Source organism: Poecilia formosa, unplaced genomic scaffold, assembly GCF_000485575.1.
Source record: "Poecilia formosa unplaced genomic scaffold, Poecilia_formosa-5.1.2 Scaffold218, whole genome shotgun sequence".
NCBI lineage: Eukaryota > Metazoa > Chordata > Actinopteri > Cyprinodontiformes > Poeciliidae > Poecilia > Poecilia formosa.
Genome location: NW_006800157.1, coordinates 776,993 through 781,330, shown reverse-complemented (window position 1 = coordinate 781,330; position 4,338 = coordinate 776,993).

The following is a 4,338-nucleotide window of genomic DNA, read 5'->3' as shown; positions in this document are numbered from 1 at the left end:
TTTATTAATTGCACAAAAATCACTGTGAAGGTTTGGTGGTGAGCCACTATAAATTACCTGGAGAGGAAACCCTGTAAACTTTACATAAATTGGCTTAAACACACATTGAAGTCAAATGAAGCGCAGTTTGAGTCAAATTACGGACATCTAGCTGACTTAGATAAATGGGGATTTGTCTCCATCATGTGGCCAGATAGAATAATTACACTGTGGGTGAAGGTTGGTTTTCTGTTGTTCATGCATCCCAATGGGAGTGAATTGAACAACAATTCAAAGGCCCCTAAAATGTGCTAATGTGCGGCCCCCACTTCTAGAAACTTTTATTTTGCATCTCGCATTTGCAAAAAATTTGCTCATCACTGACCTTGATGCATTACACAGGTTTATCCTTAATAATTGTAATGTTCTTAGTGCTTGATTAGTCAAACATATTTCACATATCAGGATTAATAATTTAGTTATTTATTCAAGAAAATGAAATCAGCAGCAGTTTAGAGCTGAATGCCACCAATGTTAGCTGAATGCTAATGAGACTGAAACTGGAATAAACCCAACATTGTTACCATGCAAGATGTAACTCAGCCTACCAGTATGCTAATTAGCGATTTGCAAAGCAAACAATGAGAGCTACCACAATGCTCAGTATTTGCATTAATAATTTAAATAAACACAAAGTTGGTGTGCACAAAGTTAGTTCACATCACTTGATTAATCATTAATGCACATTATAACTTAGATTCTATTATATGCAGACGATGTGCAAACAGAGACGAGGTTATAGTGACTTTATCTCCTGTCTAAGGTAATTCTGACCATCAATAAAAACAAATATCTCTGCTACTTGATCCACATCTCTGCAGCAAAACTCTAAAGAGAAACAAACAGAAGAGCTCTTGTATTTTCCTGTTTTTATGTCTTTGAACTGGTTCATTTTAAAATCCTGACTAACTTTCAACTTTTAATGTTGGTGTAAATTTGTACATGTGAGGATATGATGAAACAAATTATACCAAACGAGGTAAAAAATTATTTTTAATGGAAAGTAAAATAAACATTAACATTTGTTAAAGAGAAAGTATTTTGTAAATTGACCTTTTTGAGCTTTACATCATGTTATTATGTTGTTCCCTTGTCTAAAACACACCTGGAGTGTTGCTTTGATTCTTTCATGCACATTTAAATCCTTTAGTCTCCATGGCAACCGTTCAGCTGTGCAAAACGCCTGAAGGGACCCAGCTCCGCCTTCGATTCACAGCTCCACCTTTGATGCAATTTCCAAGCTTCAAAGCTCAGACCCCAAGCAGCAGCCCTCCCCCACTCAGCTCCTTCAGACTAGCCAGCAGCAATTAGCGAACACCTGGTGGATCTTTGCATCAGCTGAGCTCAATATGTGACAAACTATGGCAAAAATGGGAACAAGTCGGCAGAGCATAAATGGAGAAAAAGAAGAACATACCATACATTCCTGAGAAAATATTGATTTTCTTTCTTTCTTTCTTTCTTTCTTTCTTTCTTTCTTTCTTTCTTTCTTTCTTTCTTTCTTTCTTTCTTTCTTTCTTTCTTTCTTTGTGTAATAAACACCACATACTTTAAATAGCAGTTTTAGAGATTTAGTAAACTTTGTGTTTGTATTCAGCTGGAATGCTCAGTTTATATCCATGAACAATTTAAAAAATCAACTGAGACACAAGAACTGTCCAGAAAAGATGAATATTTAACTCTGTAGGAAATATATTTATTGTTTCTCACAGTTTTCAAATAAAAATGTATCTTCTTAAAAGAAATGTTTGTCTGATCATTATCAAATGTAAATGCAGTCCATAAAAACAGTGAACAGCTTGAATGAAAAAGGAGTGACTGCAGTTTTACTATCTATGTGCCGTCATCCTGGTTCTAAACATCTTATAACGTTTTTTTATTTAAAATGCATTTGACATGAGATGCTGCAACAATAGCAGAGTGAGCTTCAATGCTAAAAATAACAAACAAAAGAAAACTATGTTAAAATGAACTAAGACTTACTATTTGAAAGTAAATAAACCAAATGACAAAAGTTTACCTTCCTAAAAAAAATGAGGAGAAAACTATGTGCAAAAATAAATAGCAGCTCACTCCTACAAACTCTTTTAAATATAAAGCATCACGTTGTCGTCTCCGGTCGTCAGGTGTTTGCATAACCAAAGCACCTTACGACAGCAGAGCCACAAAGGTTACCTGATGATTCCATCTTAGTTTAGCAGAACTGATTTGTTCATCATGTTGCTCTTTGTCCTGCTGCTGGTGATAATCGGCTGTACGGAAGCTGGTTATACTGGTGCTGTGCTTTCATTCACCACTAAAGATGTACAAGGAGGCAGATTTACAGTAAGTTCTCTGATTTTTTTTTTTTCCTTTTTTAAAACATTTTTTTATTGTATCCAACAGCTCTTCACCTGAATCTACAGGTTGTGCGTCGCTACAAGATTGGCTACAGCTCATGTGAGGAGACTCAGTCATGGTTGTGTCCTTGCTGTCCTACGATTGATGAAAGCAGCGGTGAATGGTGTCTGAGAGATTACACTTGGAAGTGGACAGATCCAAACTTTGACTACCACTATAATAGGTGACTGAATCTCAACATCATTCAAATTATGTTAAACTTTCGGTTGTTGCCAAGAAGTGACTANTCGTCAGGCGTTTGCATAACCAAAGCATCTTACGACAGCAGAGCCACAAAGGTTACCTGATGATTCCATCTTAGTTTAGCAGAACTGATTCGTTCCTCATGTTGCTCTTTGTGCTGCTGCTGGTGATAATCGGCCGTACAGAAGCTGGTTATACTGGTGCTGTGTTTTCTCACACCATTAAAGATGTACAAGTAGACAGATTTACAGTAAGTTGAGATTTTCTGAAATTCCTTTTATTTTCCCTTTTGAAAAGATATTGTCTTGTATCCAACGCTTCTCCACTTTAAATCTACAGGCTGTGTATCGCTTTAAGTTTGGCTACAGCTCATGTGGAGAGCTTGAGACATGGCTGTGCTCTGGCTGTAGTAAGAAGATTGATGAAAGCAGCGGTGAATGGTGTCTGAGAGAGTACACCTGGTGGGAGAGTAGAAAGTTGCAAAATTACTACTCTGGGTGACTGAATCTCAACATCATGCAAAAATATATCTAATAATTTTCTGTTTTTTTCAAGAAGTCTAAAATTCCTCCTATCAGTTTTCTGGTCTGCTGCTCTGTAAAGTTTTCTGTGTAGTAACATTAGACCCAATATCTTCTATTAAAGATATAATACTAGAGCCTGGATAAACAACAGAAACAGCGTTACATCTGGCCTCGCTAAGATGTATGTTGAAGGTAGAAAACGATCCGACATCAACAGACCAAACTCATCACCACAGACCGGCATCCTTCCTGTTGTGAGGTAATTCAGTTTTTATATCATGTTAATAATAAATACTCCCTGCCAGCATATCTAGGTGGGCCCCATATGGGTTTGTCCATGTAGGGCCCACGTAGGCTGTGGCCCTAAATGGACAAACCCATGTGGGACCCATCTGGTATGCCCTCCCTTTCCCCATATGGGGCCCACCTAGATATGCTGCCAGGGACCTGAAACCTTTGATACCTTTGATTGGGCATAAGCTGCATTTTGATTCTGAAGTTTTTTTTGTTCTTTTGTCTTGTAAAGAAAAATGAGATCCAAACACTGTGAACCAATCGTATCTGTAACAGAAACCAAAGAGTTACATAGAAACAAAACCAGATTTTATAATTCATTAAAAAATACTTAGAAATAAGATTTGTCGTGAAAAATGTTATTCTGTGAAATGCAGATTAAATTAGACATACTGATCATAGGAACCATTCTGTAATTTCTCAAAGAAACAATGTTCAAACAAGAGTTTAAGTACCTAAAAAATGATGGAAGAAAAACACTGAAGCACAAATCAGTCAGTATCCTGAAGCTCCTCAATGTAAATCAAATCATTTTAACAGATTATTTGATATCAGATATAATTATGTGATGCTTGTCTTCTGGTTCTCTCAGAGTTCCCTCAAACTGTCAGAGGAATATCAGCTTGTTGACCTTTGACCCCGATGGAGACGAGGTTCAATGCAGACATGGATCAAACAGCAACGAGTGCTACACCTGCACACCTCCGTCTGTCCTCAGTCTCTCATCGGTAAGTAATAAATGTTGGTGTCAAGTTACAGGAAAGGAACATGTGAGGTTCACAGGTAGAAGAGAGGAGGTAAATATCCTCCAGTCAAACTGAGAGACAGTTTGACAGGAGGGAGAAAAAGCAGAAGGTCTGAACAACAAGGAGAAATTCAGTTTATGGTTAGGGGTTGA